Raw genomic sequence first — 21,448 nt, forward strand, 5'->3', positions numbered from 1 at the left:
TTCTTTATGTCAAACAGACGCCTGGTGGTCGTGTGGTGAGGGGGCGGTGCGCGTCATACGTATCAGTCGCTCCCCTGTCGCCGTGGTGAATTGGTTGGATGCCTGTTGATACGCTGTCGTAGTTCGGAACCCGGTCGGTAGGTGGCGCCCACAGCTCGCTCGCAGCGTGCAGTGTTGGGTCGTCGCCTCGTCGCCAAACCGCGACCTTCAGCTGCAGAGACCTCCGACTCGGCAGAGATTGACCCACGCAGGCCGAGTTGAGCTGTCAAGCGGGTCTTGCCCGCCTGCAGAGGAGATGGGGAGCCGCTTGAGTCGAGCCCCGAGAGCCGGCTCCGGTGAGCCGATCGAACTCGGCTGAGTCTCAGACGAGCTGAAGATTCGAGCCGACACACTGGTCGAACTCCTGAACCGACCCTCCCGGTCGAGCTCCTGAGCCGACCCACTGGTCGAACTCGGCTGATGAGTTGACCCTCCTGGTCGAACTGGTTTCCAATGCTCAGGGTCCTTTCTTTTATGCCGAAAAACCCCTTTAGACCCTGCCCACAAGGCGGGGTTTCTTTTGATTTACTGTGTCAGGATCTGTCCGTGTGTAGGTGTGTCCATGTGTGTGTCCGTACGTCCGTGTGTCCTTGTGTGCATCACCCACGGTATATTCCGTTGTCATATTCCCTCCATAAAATCCACGAGCAAACAATCAGGTGTTACAAATTGCCTCGAGGTCGTCTCTCTGTCTGGGTGCGATATTATCTCTTGTTTGGCCTTCTTCATGAACCAAAACACAGACGTTACAAATCGTCTCATAGGCGTCTTTTGTCCGTGTTGCACCACCTGGAGGGAGGGGCACTCCCTCCGACCCTCACTGACGCACAAAGAAATGATTAAAAGTTTTAACATTTGTCCCTTACCATTTCACAGTTATGATTCTGTATGTAACCTAAGGTCTGTCATTTCCCATCGTGGTGCTTGACTCAAGTGGAGGTGTTTCCCCGAGCGTATACACACTCATATCCCGCGCTGCGGGGATACAAAGACGGCCGGGATCTCCCTTTCTCTCCGACCCTGGGTTTAACATCGCTCTTTTATTATGTATTTTATATTCGACCTGGTGGTGATTCATCCCGTTATGCTTCGGGTCGAGTTGTATATAAAGTATTAAGGTATGGAAATTACATTTCATATCGACAACTTTAGCCTACCCTGTTGTTAAATTCCGACTTTAACGTGACTTTAATAGCAATACAGAATAATTGAGCTTTTTGACTTAACTAGGCGAACACGAACTTCTGGTGACCCCCGCAGCCTCGCTGTTCAGCTGAGCCTGCCCTTGAGAGAGGCACAACACCCTTATTCTCGTCTCACTGTGGTCATCCAACCTTCTGCTCTGGGAGTGTGATTAATTTCAGGACAAGGCCCCCTCACGTTCAGACGGGCAGGGTTGTTAATCAGCTCCCTCCCCTGTGTACACAGCCTTGAGCTGGGTTTATCTTGGCTCCCTCAGCTGCAGGAGAACAAGGCGTATTTCTCCTCCCTGTGTGCACGTGTTCCATTTAGCTCGAAATCCCTAAACACACAATCAGTGATGACCCCCGGCCTTCTGTGGCCGTGATCCAGACAAAGGCGCCTCTGCTTCCTTTCATTGCCTTCGAGTCGACACTGCCCCATTATTCGCCCATGTGCTGAGGTCATAGATGGTTGGGCTTTTTGCCTTAACTCTGTCTGGCTGACTCTCCCACTGTCTCTGCCCTTGCACGGGCGACAGGTGCCCGTTCATCAGGCCTTATCTTTCCTTGAAGCAAGGTTGCAAATTCTGCCATCCTAGCCCTCCTCCCGTTCATTACTTAACAACACCTGGTGTTTTGCAGTTTGCTGCGCTTTGGTGTGTTTTCATTCATTATATATCAATGATGGAAGAAGGCTAGGACACAACAGGGGGCTCCAAAAGACATGCCTCATGGTTCCATGATCCGGCCCTAGCCTTGGGCCCCAAACTGTGTTTGGGCTTCCTCTTATATACCCTCCTTAGGCCTCGCCCTCAATCAGCTAGTGTCTCCACGTGGACTGGCCACCTGTTCCTAATTGACTCAACGTTTGGATTCCATAAAATTATCCTGGACAGTTTCCCACGCCTACGCGTCCATTGTACACAACATGTACCCCAACCATAACTCTGATATACAGTCCCCTACATCTGTACAGAGACATGTCTCAATTGTAGAAGGAGGTGACGTCTCTGTCTAAGTGTATCTGTCTGTAGAGAGATGTCTCGGGCGTAAAAGAAGGTTATGTTTCTGTCTGAACTCTACCTTATTCTATATAGAGAGCAGTCTCAGCAGTAGAGGGAGCTGACATAACTACCTGTGTCTGTGTCTCAGCTCTATCTGTGTCTGTAGAAAGATGTATCCGTTGTATAGGTAAGTGCAGAGGGAGCTGACGGATCTGTCTCTTTCTCAGCTCTGTCTGTCTGTAGAGAGATGTCTCACCTGTAGAGGGAGGTGTTCAAGGAATCATGTTTACATTACCACAATACCTGTAGTCAAAATGCAAAAAAACGGACTGATAATGTATGCACTGTCCTTGAAATTGATTGGTCCACACCAGAGGCAGCTTTTGTTAGAGCGCAGTCCCATATGGTGTTCGACCAGATGACGCCAAAAGGCGCACAACTCAAAGACAATGCACTATCAGAGTATTGAGGGTACGGGGTAAGCATTTACATCATGAGACCTCCTTTGCCAGTAGCAAAATATAATAATAGTTCTTTTACCCTTTTTTCTGGCAACAAAACTGACACCTTTTTACAAGGAATTATCTCTGTCACTGTCTCCGTGTCTATTTTTCTCAACTCTGTCTGTCGAGACCAATGTTTCAGTTATAGAGTGAGGTGCCATCTCTGTCTGTGTCTCTGTCTCAGCTCTGTCCGTGTCTATGGAAATGTCTGAACTATAGAGGTAGGTGACTTCACTCTGTCTGTGTCTGTGCTGTCTGTCTGTAGAGAAATATCTCTGCTGTTAAGGAAGTTGACGTATTTGTCTCTGCGTCTCTGTGTCTCAGCTCTGTCTTGTTGTATATACCGTTATATATTTTAAAAAAATATGATAAAATAATAAAAAAAAACGTTTAAATTATGTAAAATATGTTCATGTATGTGTTGTGTCAATGATTCGGAGACAAAGTTTGTAGGAGGCACCATTATTTAACACCGTTCATGATCTCGTCCGCACACTCTCCACAGTAGCTTAGCCTAGCCTGTACACAACGCTAGCCATCTAACACTGACGCTGCTGACTGAGATAGCAAACTACTATTTTTGTAGCGCAATATATAGCGGAGACGGCAGCGACGATGGTGACGAGACGAAAGCAACAACGAGACGAGTTTATTCCCAGAACTGGCAGCCTCAAGCTCCCGCTCTCAGCTCCTTTTATTCTACCAGCGTGGCCTGGCTCTGCCCTGACCGTACTTCCCTTCTCGAACCCGCTAGCAGGTTCCAGGGGCCTCCAGATGGGGTCCTCCGTGATCCTTGCGCTAGTTCCCCTCTCTGCCAACACACCGTGCTCACGCTCACCAGCGTGTGTACTGTCTATACACCACAGTTGCCGCTGCTGTCCACCAGTCGGCGCTATTACACTACATATGTAATTAAGTGTGACGAACTAAACATGTGTGTTAAGTGTAATTAAGAATGTATGTGTTGAAAAAAAGTAATGTGTGTGTTTGTGTGTATGTGATTATGTGTGTGATTATTATTAATAAAAACTGAATGTTGTCTAGGGGTATGTATATGCGATTATGTGTGTGTATGTCTGTTCTTATGTGGTGTGATTATTATTGGTTCTCTCGTTGTCTAGGAGTATTATATGTAATTATATGTAATTATGTGTGTGTGATTATGCGTGAGTGTGATTGGTGCGATTATTAATGTCTTGGGGCATGATTCAGTGATTATGTTTGTATAAATGTTTAGTTATTAGCTCTCTTGTTGTCTAGGAGTATGTGTGTGTGATTATGATTGTGGGTATGAGATAATGTGTGTGTGATTTATATGTGTTTGTGAGCTCGTTGTTGGCTCTTTCGTTGTCTAGGGGTTTGTATCACCAATCGTGATCATTTCAATGATTCTCGCTTGAACAATTATGTGTGCAATTATGTCACGTCTCGGGATTCAAATCTTATCGCAGGACACAGTTCGTCATTACGACAATAATGCACGAATTTAGGAAAGAAGCACTCGGAACCTTTTTTTAATCTAAGCAGCCTCGAATGGCTCCTGCCGGGCCCCCGCCGACTGAGTTATGGGGCCCCCCGTGCTTGCGCCCTCTCTGAGGGACATACTCGTGCTGCTAGCTTTGGAGCCACACGGAGTTAGACCACACACCCGTGCACACCACAATTATCGCTAAAACAGGGGGGTACGAACACGCTCGCACCTGCGATAAATTACCTCTTAACACGCGCGCACGCCGTGGCTGCTCGCACCGCAATGTAACCTGTCCTGTGAGGGTCGTCCAATCCCCTGGCACCGGGAAACCGTGGGACTTTCATCATCATCGGGACCCTTCGGATTAAAACCAAGCAAACGTGTGTGCACTGCGTGTGTGTACTCAGTCTGGGGGCCAGGAGAGGGTCGTGGCACTTGCAGAGTGGTTTCGAGGCCGTGGCACCACAATGTCACTGCGTCTGTGTCTCTGTGGCTCAGCTGTGTCTGTCTATAGAGAGAGACGTCTCAGATGTAGAGTAAAGTGGTGTCTCTGTCTCTCTGTGTCTCAGCTCTGTTAGTGTCTGTAAAGATGTCTCAGCAATATTTGGAGGTGATGTCTCTGTCTGTGTGTCTGTGTCTGACTCAGCTTTGTCTGTATCTGTAGAGAGATGTCTCAGCTACAGAGGCAGGTGACGTCTCTTTGTCTGTTTTTGTGTCTCTGTTCTCTGTGTCTGTAGAGACGTCTCCACTGTATAATGAGACGTCTCTGTCTCTGTGCCTCTGTCTCTGTGTCTCAGCTATGTCAGTGTCTGTAGAGAGAGATGTCTCAGCTGATGAGCGAGGTGATGTCACTCTGTGGTGCAACATCACGCGACCGGAGGATGAGGAGCGTGTGTGTGGTGTCATGTGGATGCTCCCCTCTACATCGGTGACCGTGAGCCTCAACGTGAGTGTCACAAATGGAATGGATATTTAGACTGTCACAAATTGGTATAACTGTGTGTATGTGTTAACAGTAAGTCACAGAAACGGCAGTTTTATACATTTAAACAGTGCTTCAGTTTGGGTCATTTCTAGAACTATATCCCCTCCCATAACCCAAGTCCTGGCTTAACTTCACTGGGTTCATATCCACAAGCATGTTGACTACAAGATAATAGTCCTTGAATTTAAATTAATCCATGGCCTTGCCTTTTCCTTGTACCTCTGCAAAGTTCTCCACCCCCATGTCTCAGCAGCCATCCTTATTTCTTTAAAAAAATACGCTTCCACCTGCGAGAGATTAACTCTTAACATGCACACCCGCGCACACCGCAGCCACACTAACAATAGAAGGATGTGAGTGCACTCACACCTGCGCGATTACCTCACTTGCGCAAACATGGTAGCGATCCTGCGATCACCACCCTGCGCTCACTCTCGCCGCATGTTCCCCCACCGCTACCCAGGACTCAGCTTGCACACGCAGTCGCTCCACACAGAAATCGCAGACACCACACCACCTATGCTCTGTGCTAACTTTTATTCTCGGCTTAAACCACAATCCCTTAAAGTAAGCTGCCCAGTCGGCACTACCTAGGGGGAGTATCTTTCGAGAAAAACCTAGCCTACTGCTGTCTATGCTCCCACTCACTCAAGCGTCCTATCACGTACCTCCTAGCTGTACTCACAGCATTGCACGGACGCTGTGAGAGGCAGAGAGAAGATGACGAGAAAGCCTTGACTAACACTGCCTCGTAGTGGCACTCGCTGGCATCACACAGATGCTGCGAGCGGCTGAAAAAGCCAGGATGGCAGAGGGGTCTTGATGGCCAAGATGTTGAAGATCAACTGTTCGAATGGCCCCCGGGCTCCCCTTTATACTCCTCTGACTTCAAAAACCTGGGGTCGCGTCGTACCATGCGGACAATCATGCGCCTACCTGTGATTACTGCTCGGGTTTTTCCTTTTTTTTTACCTTACATGGATGGCCGTGGCCGGTGCTCCTGCGATCCATTGTCAATACACGGGTGTGTATTTGGTATAAGGTTTCAGGGAGGGAGGGTCGTGGCGCTGCGCTCCCCTGACCTCATCGTCTGCCTTTCTCGTTTTTTCCACCCCGGCTTCTCCCGATGTCGTGAATGACTTATCGCGACTGGCCAGGTAACCTTTTTGTGCCCATACACTGTTAAGACAACTCAGGGGCACCGTGATGTGCATTATCCCGTGAGGGTCGACCAATTCCCTGGCACCGGGAAACCTATGGACCCTTCGGATTAAAACCTGGTGTGCCAAGCTATCCCACGCCAGGACACTACATGTGTGCGCTGCGTGTGTGTATTCAGTGTGGGGGCCAGGAGGGGGTCGCGGTGCTTGCAGAGTGGCTTTGAGGCCATTGCAACACATAGCCGCCCAAGGTGCCCGTCCCCGTCCTGGGCTGACTGGAGCAACTCACCTGGGTCGGTCTAACCTGGTAGCGCCGCAGAGTCCGCGGGACCCGCTCGGGCTCTCGTAGCTGGTCTCGCGGGTAGCAGCTCAGCTTCGCGAGGCCCCAGCAGCGGTCTCCGTCTCCATGACAGAGGCTTCTCCTGCCCTTCGGCGTCACCTGGGTGGGAAAAAAACTCATGGGCAGAGGGGTTTAGGTGGGCTCGAGGGGTGTGGGGCGTTTGGGGGGTTCGGGGTTTCGGGGTACCCGAGAGGCGGGCTCCTCTCCGGCAGGGGCCGCCCTCCAGGGTTTCAATCGGCGGACGTTAACCACCATCTCTCGACCCCTTTCCCTGCCTTGAATGAGCACCATCCGAGGGGAGATCTGCCACACCACGATCCAGGGTCCTCACCAGTAGGTTGTCAGCTTCCCCACCTGTCCGGCCTCTACACACGGGATATGCAGCCACACCTTAGAGCCTGCCAAGTAGAAGGGAGACTCCACACAGGGGAGGGGCACCCTGCTCTTGCCACTGGCCAGCGGCCTCCCCTTGCTGGTAGGCCTAGTCACGGGACACGCGCAGGGTCCTCATCAGGTGCTCCATGGGCTGCTTCCCCTTTTCCGGCTGTGGTGGGGGAACGCCGAACAACAGGCGAGACTCACGACTAAAATTATTCGGAACAGGGTCTGCCCAGTAGAAGTGTGTGCCATGGTGCTATAGGCAAACAGAGCATAGGGGAGGTGTTCATCCTAATCCGTCTGATTGGCGGCCGCCATGCATTTGAGCTTATTGGCCAAGGACTGGTTCATGCACTCCATCATACCATTCGTCTGGGTTGTTATGCTGTGGTTCGGTCCTTCTGGATTACGAACTCCCAATTACAACACCTGAAATAGCTCTGCCACGAACTTACTTCCCTGGTCTGTAAATACTCGTTCGGGAATCACATGTTTGAGCATGTAATGCTCAACAAACGCCTGGGTGACCACAAGGGCCATCTTATCGGGGATGGCCACTGCCACTGGGTAGCACGTAAAATACTCAACAGCCACGAGTATGTACCGGTTGCCTCGGTGGGACCACGGGAACGGCCCCTGTAGGTCGACCCCAATCAACTGGTTTGTCCGGCTGACGTGGAACGGCCTCAGGGGTCACCATGCTGCTGCCCTATATAAGAACAGGCGACACAGCAGAGCCTCACTATTCTGGCGAATTGCCCGATGATGCTGGATGCAATTACCAGCGAAACGTTGTACTCAAATTGTAAATGTTGTGGTTTCACGCTTCAATACACCGGTGGGCTAAAGCAGTGAACTATTTGTCTTTTGTCAACGTGACACTTTTTTACTGATTGGCCGTGTCGGGTGGTGGAGGGTTACGACACATTTATAAATAACGCGATCTAAACCCAAAAACGTTGATTATGGTATTTAATCCTCGTGCTTGTCTAGTGCGGGCGATCTGAGGACAGTCTCTCACGAAATGCGCCCATTGGTTGCACAGACAGCACGCATGGGTACAGGTGGTGGCTCCATAGGAGGTTTCTTGACCACTCCCTCTTCTCCTCCCAATGCGCATATGTCCGAGCTCTGTCTCTAATTGACACACTCACCTGGTTAGCCCCCCTACCGTGGAGCGTAGTCCTCCTACTTCGCCCTGGACTGCCTTCACTTTGGACTGCAGCTTGGTCATATTACCTGCAATATCTCCTATGCCGGTCTGTAACCCTGCCACCCATCACTGAGTCCCAGGGGCTCCCTTGTCCCCCTCCTCACCAACCTGGTGAGCTTCTCCTCTGGAAGGAGGCTTGTGCTGGCACACTCCCATACAAGCCCTCAGAACTGCGCACGTTCTGAAAAAGGAAACACACATCATCAAGTGATATTTCTGCTATACTCGTTGGTTCTTTCGGTAAAGTCACGTAGATAGAATATCAATAGATCACGACGTTTCGATCGCAATACAAGCGACCGTCTTCAGGTGAAAGAGAGAAAGCTACATATAGGCCTGTGGCCAGATGACGAACGTGTTATCTACGTATCTCTTCCACAAGGAAGGACGGAGGGTGGATGTCTGGATGGCATCTGTCTCAAATTTATCCATGAAAACATTCGCTACCACTGGCGATAAGGGAGAACCCGTTGGGGTATCCTCCTCTTATTTGTAGAATGTACAATTCCAGGGGAAGTATGTATTGCTAAGGCAGTGCCTCACCAAAGTTGGCACGTCATAATTCAGTCCCTGTTGGACCAATGATTGCAATGATGTCAGGCACAGTACCTTTGTGAACAGCGAGACTACATCGAAACTGACAAGCTAATCATCTGTAGACAGTAAGCTGTCTTTGATCAGAGAAACCAAGTGAGCTGAATTTCGATTTAAAGCTTTTGTGACTGCAGGGATTTATCTTCTTGGTTCTTTCGGTAAAGTCACGTAGAAGGGAAATAATAATATAATACAAATAAAGACAGCATCAGACGCTGTATTTCTGACAGCACTGTTCTTCACCTGAGGACGGCTGCTTGCGTTGCGGCCGAAACGTCGTGAGAATTGTATTTTATTATGTTTTATTTTTATTATTTTATTATTTCCCTTCTACGTGACTTTACCGAAAGAACCAAGAAGACAAGTGAGCTGACTTAAGTACAGCTGAGGTGGTCTTGTTAGTGAATGGAAGCAGGGTCTCAGACAGAAACCATGCCAGTTTGTGGGTGGGTGAGTTAATGGTGGAGACGATGGGACGGAGCGGTGTACCTTCTTTGTGAATTTTTGGAAGGCCATAAAATCGGGGTGGTCTAGCAACAGAAGGTTTTAGAGAGAGGCTTGGTTGGTTCGATTAGAGAAGTCGAGTTAGTGATGACATTGTTAGTTTTCGTAGCAAGCGATTTGTAGGATCTCAATTGATTTTGGTACAGCTACCATCCATAAGAAAGTCCTAAAATTTGTTGTTGTATATGGTTTTATCAATGATGACAGTGGCATTGCCCTTGTCAGCTGAGAGGGTGACAAAATCATCTCTCTTTTTAAATTGAGCAAGTTGAAAACGCTCGTCCTTGCTGATGTTGCTAACGGATTTCTTAGCGTTTTTGAGGATAGCAGCGATTTCAGATCTTGCTACGTGTGCCGGCATGTGTCCCAAGCCTTTGAGGGCTACATCGACCTGGGCAATGATATCATCCACTGGGATGTGTTTAGGGGTGACTGCGAAATTCAACTCTTTAGCTAATACCGATTTTTGGCTGTCGAATATATCCTACTGCTTCCATTTCCGACATTTATTACCCACAATTTACCACCGCAGTACATAATATAATCTGTCTAGTGGTCTTATTTACTTGACAAGAAGATGACAACCTGCTCATTGTCTTCCCTGCCACATGCGAAAGCACAATGAATGTTCTTAAATTGGTGGCCGAATGCCTCACAAGGCATCCCAGCTTGAAAAGCAGCTGTAAAAATTGTCATTTTCAGGGGCAAAGTAATGTGAATATCGACCCATTGCTGAGAATCATGCAGCTGAACTTTGAGCATGTCTGGTGCGAAATGCGTTTCACCATTAATCTTTGTGGGGCTGATAGCAGTCCACTAAGTTTGAACAATGGACTGCTGTGGGAATCTGTTCTTGCCCCAGTGCAATTCAAGCTCTAGACCGACGAGATTCCGGCGACATCCTCCCGTAAGTTCACATACGTGGACGACATCGCATTGGCAACCCAAGCCCGGGCAATAGAGGACACTGGAAAACTTATCTAAAAATATCTCAAAATCTTCGAAGCACACTTCACAAATTGGTGCCTAAAACCAAATGCTTCCAAGAGGGTCGTCTCCATCTTCCACCTGAACAACAGGCAAGCCACGAAAACATTAAATATCAATTTCTGTGTAACACCACGAACACACAACCTCCACCCCAGATACCCTAGACCGGATGCTCAACTACAAGCACCACCTTGAATAAGCCAAAATGAAAAAAAAGTATAGGTAAATGTTTTCCATAAACTCACGGGAACAACGTGGGGAAGCTACGCCCCGCACATTGAAGAAATCAATGAAGCCCCCAGTCCACTCTCTAGCAGAGTATTGTGCTGCAGTGTGGGGTGCCAGCCCTCACACAAACCTCGTCAATCTTGAAATCAACACTGCACTTCATGTAATCAGCGGCACCTTCAAGTCCACTCCACTACCATGGCTTTCCATGCTGGGGACATCGCTCCAGTCAACATCCACCATTATGCCGCAACTATTCAGGGAGTGCAACAAAATTGTGGAAAAATTCGCCTACCAAGACATAAGGTACCCCCACGCCCTAGGCTTAAATCCAGGAAGCCATTCTGGATACGCACCAACTCTCTGGCAACCGAATATAAAGACACTGGATGAGTGGCTATGAACGTGACAAACAAAAACATCATTGAGGACCCAACCGTGGAAGTACTGGGATTATCTCTCTCGATGACTGTAAATCACGCTGAACCGCGCTCGGGCCCAGAGCAGGAGATGTGCGGTATACGCGTTGTTCCAAGAAAGGAAAATCAAAGAGTCACCAAACTGCGACTGTGGTGAAGCCCAAACAATGAAATGCATCACGGACGAGTGCGCCATCAACGCACACCATGATAGTATCGCTGCAATCCATACAGCATCTAGTGCCACCTTGGATTAGTGACTTGCTTACCTTACTCTCTTTTTTGCACTCTATTTGTGTTTTGCGTATTGTGTTTGTTGTTGTAACTTGCTGACCCACCCATACTGGACACATGTGAAAATTCCTTTATAGCTCATCAGATTCCTCCTGTAGTATAAATATGCTAATTCTGATATATCCACTTCTGAAACTCATATCTGGGCTTGCCTGAATAAAATAAAGTCAAGGGAAACCATACTAAGACATCGAACTGAATACCTGCAAAAATCTGTTTTAATAGTGGAATGCTGAAGCACAGTAACCCTCTTAGAGGGATGTAGCTGAACTATATTCCTATAAAGATAATGTTGCGATTCTAATGGATCATTAATACGCACGTGTTCTGTTCATTTGGAATGCACGATTCAAGTACTCACAAGTCTCTAGCGGAGTGCAACAGCTGGGCCACGTGATGTACGAGGGACACTTAGACCTTAGGGATGGCTCCAGCTATGTGACACTCTATAACGTTACACGAGCACACGGTGGAAATTACTCCTGTGTTATCAACACCAACGGCTCGAGAGGAACCGCAACTGGACGTCTTTGGATTACTTCATCCAGCACTACTGGTAAGAAGCCATCAACACGGCGTCGAAATTAATAGAAATTAAACTTAATGGAAGTTACTGGTGCAACTCTTGCGCAATACTATTTCTTCTATATTTTTTATCGCATGTGGTCAAGCAATTCACTGTGGCTACCTTAATTGCTTTTACTCTCTCTCTCTGCTGTACATACATTTTTCTTCGCCCCGGTCATCGGAAATGCACGCACATTGAGGCAATGGGGCTATTCCCATGTTTAAAGGCCGGAAACGGCAGTGGAAATTCCACAGCATGACGGAAAAGAGTCTATTTTATAAGATAACCACTGGCGATTCGCCCACAAAGTGGTACTCAATTTATCGTCACCAAATCTCAAAATATAACAAAATTTACATTTGTCCAGATTAAATAATTATTGCTCAAAGATGCCTGCATATTTTATTTGTTGTGATTAATTTGTGGATTGGTCACGTTCAGGAAAGAGAGAGCCGAGGGTATTTTCTCACACCCCTCCCAGCCGAAACCGTGCAAACGAGTAACGATGTAGAAAGGAGGGATTTGAAATGTTGTGCGATCCGAAGAAACACATTGATTCAAATCTGTTGAAATATGACGTCACTGTGAGTTATGGCACTAGCATGGCGTCACGTCTGTGCATTTCCCTCAAACGGTGGTGTCATGTGCCTTTGGGTGGCGTGTGGATTTGTCTCCGGTCCCCCGGTTTTTCCCTCCACATTTAGAAACAACGTCACATGTTTAGAGTGCTTGTCTGCTGATATAAATTTCCACGTGATAAGCCATTTCGTGGAGCTATCATTTGTGGCCAGGTCGCTTCTGAAAAAGCGCTAAATAGCTCAGTAGGCCTTACCTAAATGCGTGATGCTGATTCTAAATGTGGAGGGAAAAGTCCAGGCGACCACGGGGAAAGATAGAGACACACATACTCCAAATATACAGCAGGCATCGTCAGGGTCGGGATAGAACCCACGACCTCCTGTATGCAAGTCAATGGAGATAACATCCCCGAGCCACTTTGGCGCCCCACACATTCAAATTCCATTCGGGAATTTGATCAGCTCTTTATGTTCACTAATTTAATAATACAATAACTAGATTAAAATGTATTGATTTGAAGCTTTCGTGACTGCAGGGATCCATACTCTTTGGTTCTTTCGGTAAAGTCACGTAGGCATAACTTTACCGAAATAACCAAAGAGTATAGATTAAAATAGCATTTTTCATACACATTTCATCTTAAAACGACGTTGAAAATGTCGCACAGTTTCCACAAAGAATTGCAGGAAACCAAAGTAATCCACTTGCTATACCACTGTACCCTTGAAAGTCAAGAAATTGCGATTGCGATGCCCACGGATAACAACGAAGTTTCACGAATTTGTGTGATTCACCCAACTGCCATAGTACTGCTTTACAGGCATCAGAATCTGTATTTATACTGCAGGAGGAGTCCAATGAGCTATGAAGATCTTTTCAACAGATGTCCAGTAGGGGGCACGGGGTAAAAACGTTACAACAACAAACAGTACAAAAGCACGACAGTAGTGCAAATTAAAAGAAAGGTAAACAAATCACACAAACACAACTACAACTAAACCATCCCATCCTACCAGGCAAAGCCCACTGTGGTATTCACTTATTTTTCAGAAAAAGTGGCTTATCATGTGGAAATTGACAGCAGAAAAATAATCACGCATAGCCATAATAGGAAATCAACAGATCGTCCTAAGGGAGGAATGCAAAAAATCCCACCATGGAAACATGGCATTTCCACCACTGCAATAGAACGGAGTGACATGCATTGCTCGCTTGAGCTGGGATGCACGGAGACTGTGAGCCAGTTTAACACGTAGGCTTTCGCGACCAATATCATCCATATTACAGTTATTTTGGGTTAGATCTCGTAAATATATACAAATGTGCAGTTAAACCCGCCACCACCCGACACAACTAGCCAAATCTGGCTGTTGCCTGATGAAGCTAGTTGTGCATAGGCATTTACAAGTAGAACCGTGTTGATCTTAGTCCAGGTGAATAACGTGCTCCGTGTAAATACATGCCTCCAGCAATTAATTTATGTTTTGATTGCTTCAATTCTTTGCCTAATTTCCCCTGCTTGGCTTGGGTGAGTACTTTGAGCTGCTCATAGAAAGTAGTAGGTGTGTTCTCGCAGATATTCTAGCTCATGCTGTGTTAACGTTTAATGATGTAGGAAGTATATCTGACATATCAAACAACATTATCGAGGTAAATACTAGAAATCTTGGCTTGCACAATTTTGACAGCTCAGATATATGAAAGAGTGCTTATAATTTGGCCGTGAAAGAAAAACAAAACTTGCACTTGACGACCACAGGATACCAGCTCTGCCGTCACATGGGTCAACAAGGTACGTGTCCCCAATCGCGCACCCGGTATTGGGTCAAACAATTTGCTACTGTAATGTAGCAGCAGCTATGATAACGTCAGGAAACAAAGCAGCCAAAACAACGAAAGTTCTGAGAATGGTGAATGAGATCACAGTAGGGACATAGAATGTGAGAACACTATGGGCAACAGGACAGTTAGAGCTGCTAAGAAAGGGAATATAAAGATACAGGTACGGCATCCTAGGACTCACAGAAATGGATGGACAGGAATAGGGGAGCTAAATTGGGGGTGAAGCGATCTGGTTAGGGGAAGATAAAGTGCACACTTGAGGGGTTCTTGTTGAATGGAAAACTCAAAGCCTCATCATTGGGAAATAGTCCAAGAGTTTTTGTAGCGAGATTTAATGGACAAGCCCTAAATGTCGGTCACCCAAATATATGCACTGTCAGTGCAGTGGAGGATATTGAAGAGTTCTATGAAATGCTGTAAAGCACGTTAAAGGAACTGCCCAAAAACAATATTAAGATAATTGTGGGAGACTTTATTGCAAAAATTGGGAAGGATAACACCGGATGGGAACGCATCAAGCGAATGTATGGACGTGGAGAAATACATGAAATAGGCAAAAAAACGCCAGAATTTGCTTCAAAACATGAGATGCTCATATATAATACGAATACATGCAAAAATACTGGAGAAAATGGACATGCAGGGCACCAGATAGAAAACATAGGAATGTTATCGATCTGATAATGATCGATAGACGCTGGAAAACATCAGATCGACTATACAGAACATTCCAAGGAGCTGATGTGTCTTTGAACCACAGCTTGGTACTATGCAACTTACGACTAAAACTGAAAAGGTATATCTATAATGCAATATGATACGAAGAGGAACACAGAGTCACTCAAACTAGGAGATAAGGAGGAAATATGAAGACGAAATATCGAGTAGAATCAGGGGGCAGAAATAGAAGACCTTAGCATAGACATCAAGGCATTATCACAAATGAAGATAGTGGAGAAAGCTGTAGAAGCATGAATACCCTTAGTAGTAAAACCCAAAGAAAATGTAAATAGCACAAGAATAGAGCAAAAATAAGGCTAAAGATAAAGGAATAGCAGGAGATGGTGACGAAGTACAAAAAGCTATGCAATAAAAGACATTAGCAATGAAGGGTGAACAGGAATGGTGGGAAAAGCAATGTAGCGTCTTTGAATGCTATGCTGGAAAATACAAGACCAGAGAGGTCTACAAACTCGTCAAGAGCACAAATAGGAAGTGGTAACCAAGGCAAACAGCGATAAAAGGTGGTAAGATCTTGATGGACAAAAAAATAATACATGGACTGAGAATTGCAGCGATTTGTATAGAGAATAGAGTTGGTGGATGAACTAGAAATTATAGCCCGACCACCAGGGGATGAAGAAAACGATCAATTATCGTATGAAGAAATTGAAAAGAAATTGAAAATTTGAAGATTGAAAAACCTCTTTTTCACTGTACAACTGAGCCAAACTGGGGCCATGCTGAGCCAGCCTGACACAGCTCAGGAGGCACCAGGTCTTTTAAACTGCAGAATCTGAGCCGTGTTACCAACATCACATGCAATTAATGGGTTGCCACTCATCTCAATGGCCTGGTAAAGCTGTTTGACTTAAACTGACTCGTGTCATATGCAAGGAATACATCAATAACTTGCCAGTGGCCATGCGTGCCAGATTCGGACCTTTTTTAGGATAGTGTAAGCATGGTTTGATATCAGCTCGGTACAGGAAATAGCCAGAGGACAAACACTCATAATTGGAGGGCCCTACACTGAATGGCTCAGATGTCTGAGTCGGAAGGCGGTAACAGTGTAGTTGTTGGTGGGTTCCACAAGTGACCTCTGACCCTGATCCTTGATCCTCCCCTCCCTATGCAGGACTTTCAGGCTGCATCGTGTCTACTCTGGCCTTGCTCTGTATTTCTTTGTTCATCCTTGGTGCCTCCATCCTGAGTACACTGCGGTTTTTACGGCAGCAGCCGAATAAAGTGAAGGCTCAGGATTGTGTCGATTGAACGGGGACAGGAACAAAGATACACCTCGGAGTCTCAACACTCGGCTGTTGGAGACCACTGACGCAATTCAAGAAAGATGAATTTGACATCATATATCACCTTTAGGAAACATGATGGCCACGTTCGTTAAAAAAATTTCCGAGTTAAACTGAGAATAAATGCATTGCAAATATTCCCTTCTATTTAAAATGAATCGGTCTACGACGGATGCTGTGCTTGGACTCCACTGACTTGCAGAACTGCACCATGTTCGATCGCCCACCACATGTCGCTTACATTGATTTGAAGGCGGCCTTTGACTCTGAACCATTTACACTGTAGTCCTCTAACATTTACCAAACAATGCAATAAAAATTGAACAATGATTCATGGCAGAAAACAAAAGTCTCTAACTTGGGCTCTGGACCTCCAGAAGCACCCTGTATAATGAACGGCAATGCTGCCAAAGCAGTGGAGGAATTTATCTACCTATCATCTGCACATTGACTGGCAATGGACGATGTAGACCAGATGTCATGCGCCGGATCGGACTGGCCGTAAGAATAATGAATGGTCTGAAACCGCATCTTGTCCCAGAAACGTTTAAATCTGGGCAACAAATAGAGAGTTTACTAGTGCCGTGTTGTGTCAGTTTTGTTGTATGGTGCCGAGCCCTGGACAATGCTTCAAGCTGATTGGATCAGCTGCAGTCATTCCACATGCAATATCAAAGACACTTTCTTGACATCTGATTGTTCCACTTCGTCAGCAATGTCACCATTGTCTGTGACCGGTCTTTTAATGGCCTCAATGTATGTGTAATGTGAGGATATATCCGGGTCGTTGACGGATCACAACTCGTCACGATTATTGGCTCTGCCGGTCCTGGTCCATAGCCAATGGGGGGAAGCCTAGGGGCGTGGTCCTGACGTAATGGAAAGGTGACAGCTGTAAGTAGAGGATTGGTTCTGCTGGCTTTAGCCACAGCCAATGGGGAGACGAGTCAGGTTCATGGTCCTGGGAGCCTACGGTGGAGTCTGGAAGATTCCATAGAGGCTAACCAGGATTGGTGGAAACGTACCACGTGACCCAGGTATTAAATAGGGGTGGAGACAAACAACACGTGGTCAGAACTGGAACGAACGAAGGGGAGAGGCCACGCGAGAGTGGGGGTCCAGGCTGCCACGTGGCTGTGCGCGTCTCTCTCTTTCTATCCCTCTCACGCTGTCTGTCAGCAGCGTGAAGGAGTGTTGTAATGAAAGATGAATAAAGACCGGATTCCAGAAGTCGCTTCAATGACCTTTATTACATATGCACATAGCCTGACACAAGCGCCATGGTGATGCCACCGCCACTTAGTGGCGAATGGCGGTTGTTGTTGTTAGTGATTGAGATCTTAGTTCGAGGGAGACAGTTGTCACTTTTTGGACACCTCGCCCGTCTTGATGCGCATTCCAGAAAATTGCGGACTTCAGTTGGTGGTTGACGTTTGAAGTGGACTGCGACCCTTAAAGGAATGGCATCGCCCCTGTGATAAGTGAATCAAACAAATCACGTGAGACACTGGTATTGGCAGCAAGAGCACTTCTTGAAAATGCCGTCGCAAGAGGTCACACGTTTTGGTGCAATGGTCCTTCGCTGACTCTGCGTGATGAATGCATGGATTCAAATCATTCCGTCTACGGGAAGTTAAATGTCCGAGCCTGTCAGAGCTTTATTGAGGGGTCCTCTGAAAAAAACTGAACCCATAAGTAAATAACAAAACGCATATCGGATTCAATTTAAGATTTAAACATATGTAATGCGAGCGTAAATGGGCAGGCCGGATGTGACGATCCGAGAGGGAGGAGTCAGGGTCACGTGGGAGAGAGGTTATAGGAAAGAGACCGGAAGACATCTGGAGGAGTCGAGGGAGTGAAGAGGCGAGATCACGTCGGGTGGCCGCCGTGCCATCAGCCGCGAGGCTGATAGGGCTTGGCACACCGCACGCTAGCGGTGTGCAGAGAGAGAGCGGAGTGTGCGGGGCACACAGGGCATGCGAGGTTGCACGGGGCTAGCAGAGTGGCTAGCGGGACCGTGCGGGTTGCACGGGGCTAGCGGAGGGCTAGCAGAGGGTGCGAGGTTGCACAGGCAGCAGAGTAGCTGCAGCGCTAGCGGAGGGCTAGCAGAGGGTGCGAGGTTGCACAGGCAGCAGAGTAGCTGCAGGGCTAGCGGAGGGCTAGCAGAGGGTGCGAGGTTGCACAGGCAGCAGAGTAGCTGCAGAGTGTGCGGGAGCACACGGAGCAGCGGGGTAGCTGCAGAGTGCGCGGGGCGCGAGGAGAGACGACGCTGGGCTGAGGAGGAGGCTAGCGGGGTGCGGAGGAGAAGAACATCAATTAAGGACCAACATAGAGTGACATCGTGTGAAGGAGTCATTTATTACACATATACTTTTGATACTTTTATCATTATAACATCTCCTCACAGATGGTTGCCCAGTGACCTTAATCACTTTTATCCACTGAATCCAAATACTGCACAAAAAGCCAACTACCATCTGAACAGTTTGTAGATTAAAACTTTTACTAGGACAGTCCATAATTCAGCTGTTATTATTGAAACGAGCTTCGAGTTCTATGGCAATTCCAGCAAGGCGTCACCTCTGTGTGGCAATTATAACCAACATAGCACCAAATTATCGTAAACTGTCTAATGCACATTAGTCACAAATGGTGCGGGTATGAATTAATAAAAATAGTAAACATAGAGCAAAAAAACTTGTATGAACATGAATAAAATGATTAGCACGGTTGGCTACATACGATTTGAAAGAAGTTCAACATGCAAAACGTCCGTAATTTATAAAAAACAGTTGTCACCTGGGTTTTTTATTCAGTCTATAAAATGCTATCTTGCTACAGGCTTGTATATCGATGAACAGTCATAATCAATCATTCGAATTTAATATTATGCTCATTGGTCTATATATATTTGCGTAATGTTTGCCAAAATACATAGTCATGGTTAATATCTTTTTTAATTTGTATTGGTTACTCCTGTGAGATCATGACACCTATTTAGGAATCCAGGTCAGGTGACAGTTATTTCGTTTTCCTGACTCTTGTCCTGATGACGTTTAAACTGCAAACTAAACGTTGTAAATTACCACGTTTTGTTGGGAGAATTGTTTTTCAACTTACAAGTGAGCTCAAAGCATAATAATTGGTGCATTAAACGTTCATGCACGTGACACAATTTCATTTGTTTAGCTGTGTCAGATGGTGGACGGTCCTTACGATTGTGCAAATTATTGCGTGGCTTACGCCAATCAACCATTTTGCACCGTATTGGCTGTGACTAGCTACATGTTATGTATGCATATTGTCACGACTTCTGGAGAAAAAATGAGTAAAAAGAAAGCTCCTTCCTTATTCAATGGTGCATATTATTTTCATGGCAGCATCCCCATGTGGTGAGATTTTATAATGTGTCTGAAATAATACAGCATTTCGCTCTCGTATGCGTTTTGGGTTGAACTGACTGTTACTGGATATGATGTCCAATGTTTCACTCATTTTCTGCAGAAGCTCCGAGCACTTGGAGAGAAATGTGGACATCATGCCCGACAAAACACTGTACAGCCCTAAAAACACATCACCCATATCGACAGCACAGTCACGAAAACCTACGCAGTCATATATAATTTATTTTTTATTTGAGTATTTCTTCTGCCAGTTTTATTATTGAATGACAAGATTCATCATTTGCACAGTTATGAATGTAAATACTTTCGACCATTACCTTTTTTGATGACGGTTGCTGAGCATTGGCCCTAAACGCCAGGCAGCCTGCAATAAACAACACTATTAAAGGTGCAATGGTTATCACGTTTATTGAATTAAACTTGGGTAAGGGTCAATAGGATGGCATTCCAAATTCGAGCAGTGTGTGGGAAGACGCAGAGATGGAGGTAAGTGTTGCGAACCTGCAGCGTGAGTGGAACAGGTTAGTGCTGTTTTCACAGGGTTCGTTAAATTTGTGATTCAAGCATGGAGCTGGCCAGAGATAGTCACAATGGTGAATCTTTTCAGAAAAAAAAGTTAACCACTTGGAAATCCAAGTTGGCAGCCATTTTTCAAGATGGCCGACAATTTATTTTTTGCGTAAAAGACATTGTGACCGAGTTGTCCAATATTGGATGATTTAAGAGTCGATTTCTATGTTCATGAGCATGCAATAAAATATTTCACAATTTTTACAACTCATCAGATAGGTTGTATGCATAATTTTTTGGACAACGTGATGATGTGCAAACAAGTGAATGCCAATGTCTTTAAAAAAAATGTTATATTAAATGTGATATTGTCTATTTGTGGATTCAGTGCTTCTTGAGCGTAAAAAACACCGCATATGAATATTCTTAAACATCATGAAATTAAACGTTAATTTGATAATAGCATGTACCGTTATATGACATTACAGCTTAGGGTCATGACTATGTTACATGTCCTCATTAACAATTACTGTCATGAAACACGGTCTGGATTAAGCATGTGAAACTGAATAATAATGAAATTATGGAAGCTCAGGTTGAAGGGTTGAACTTAAGGATCATTCAGGACCAGAATAGGTATTTTTAGATCTATATTATAATTGTCAATTTACGTGACCAACGTAATGTATTCAGAGGGTACAAACAAAGCAGCGTCTGACTGCTTTGTCTATCCAGTGGCTATCATTGCATGCTCCAGCAGGTATTAACTTTAAGGCTAAGTCGACTTTCAGGTTGAGTCGACCTAAACTCGTGCTACACACACACCACATCAAGGGGCCCACCTATATGAGTCGATAGACATTCCAAGGGGCAATCAAGTAGGTCTGTGTCCACACAAGTTTTGGGATGACCTCCGGAGGAAGGGAGTTTTATAGGGGGGCAAAGGCTCTGAGTAGTTGAGAGTTGAGTTCTTGCTAAGGCAGATTAAGTATTGCTGACATTTTAATTTTACGTTTTTCTTCATATTTTGAATCACTTGTAGAGTCAAGGACTTCGAGAAGTTGTATTGTAATAAGCTAAAAGTTGGAATTTTCATATAATTTCTGTGATGAGCTAAGACACGTGAGAAGTTAAGTGGAGACGAGTTAAACACCAATATCAGGTATGCGTGAAATATTGTCCAAGCTCTCGGATGTAAACGTTCTGTTG

The 21,448-nt window shown here is 46.0% G+C and overlaps 1 long non-coding RNA gene across 1 annotated transcript in view; it reads left to right on the forward strand.

Annotated features, from left to right (window-relative positions):
* The first annotated feature begins 5,104 nt into the window (after positions 1-5,104).
* LOC144953317 (uncharacterized) overlaps positions 5,105-21,448 on the forward strand; it is a 39,985-nt gene continuing 23,641 nt past the window's right edge. Inside the window, exons 1-2 of the long non-coding RNA XR_013640798.1 lie at positions 5,105-5,144; positions 11,658-11,859. This is a non-coding gene — a long non-coding RNA (uncharacterized LOC144953317). The remainder of the gene's footprint in view (positions 5,145-11,657; positions 11,860-21,448) is intronic.

Source organism: Lampetra fluviatilis, chromosome 74, assembly GCF_964198595.1.
Source record: "Lampetra fluviatilis chromosome 74, kcLamFluv1.1, whole genome shotgun sequence".
Taxonomy (NCBI): domain Eukaryota; kingdom Metazoa; phylum Chordata; class Hyperoartia; order Petromyzontiformes; family Petromyzontidae; genus Lampetra; species Lampetra fluviatilis.